Raw genomic sequence first — 560 nt, 5'->3', positions numbered from 1 at the left:
TGCGCCACCAGGGAAGCCCGGCTTTTTTTTTTTATAAAACATCTTTATTGGAGTATAATTGCTTTACAATGGTGTGTTACTTTCTGCTTTATAACAAAGTGAATCAGCTATACATATACATATATCGCCATGTCTTCTCCCTCTTGCGTCTCCCTCCCACCCTCCTTATCCCACCCCTCTAGGTGGTCGCAAGACACTGAGCTGATCTCCCTGTGCTATGCGGCTACTTCCCATTAGCTATCTATTTTACATTTGGTAGTATATATAAGTCTCTCTCCAGCATTTATTGTTTGTAGAATTTTTGATGATGGCCATTCTGATAGTTGTGAGATGGTACCTCATTGTAGTTTTGATTTACATTTCTCTAATGATTAGTGAAGTTGAGCACTCTTTCATATGTGTGTTGGCTATCTGTTGTATATCTTCTTTGGAGAAATGTCTATTTAGTTTTTCTGCCCATTTTTGGATTGGGTTGTTTGTTTTTTTGATATTGAGCTGCATGAGCTGCTTGTAAATTTCGGAGATTAATCCTTTATCAGTTGCTTCATTTGCAAATATTT

The sequence above is a fragment of the Neophocaena asiaeorientalis genome, unplaced genomic scaffold, assembly GCF_003031525.2.
Source record: "Neophocaena asiaeorientalis asiaeorientalis breed wild unplaced genomic scaffold, Neophocaena_asiaeorientalis_V1.1 scaffold264, whole genome shotgun sequence".
Classification (NCBI taxonomy): domain Eukaryota; kingdom Metazoa; phylum Chordata; class Mammalia; order Artiodactyla; family Phocoenidae; genus Neophocaena; species Neophocaena asiaeorientalis.
The sequence above is the reverse complement of the archived record's forward strand: the minus strand, read 5'-3'. Positions refer to the sequence as shown.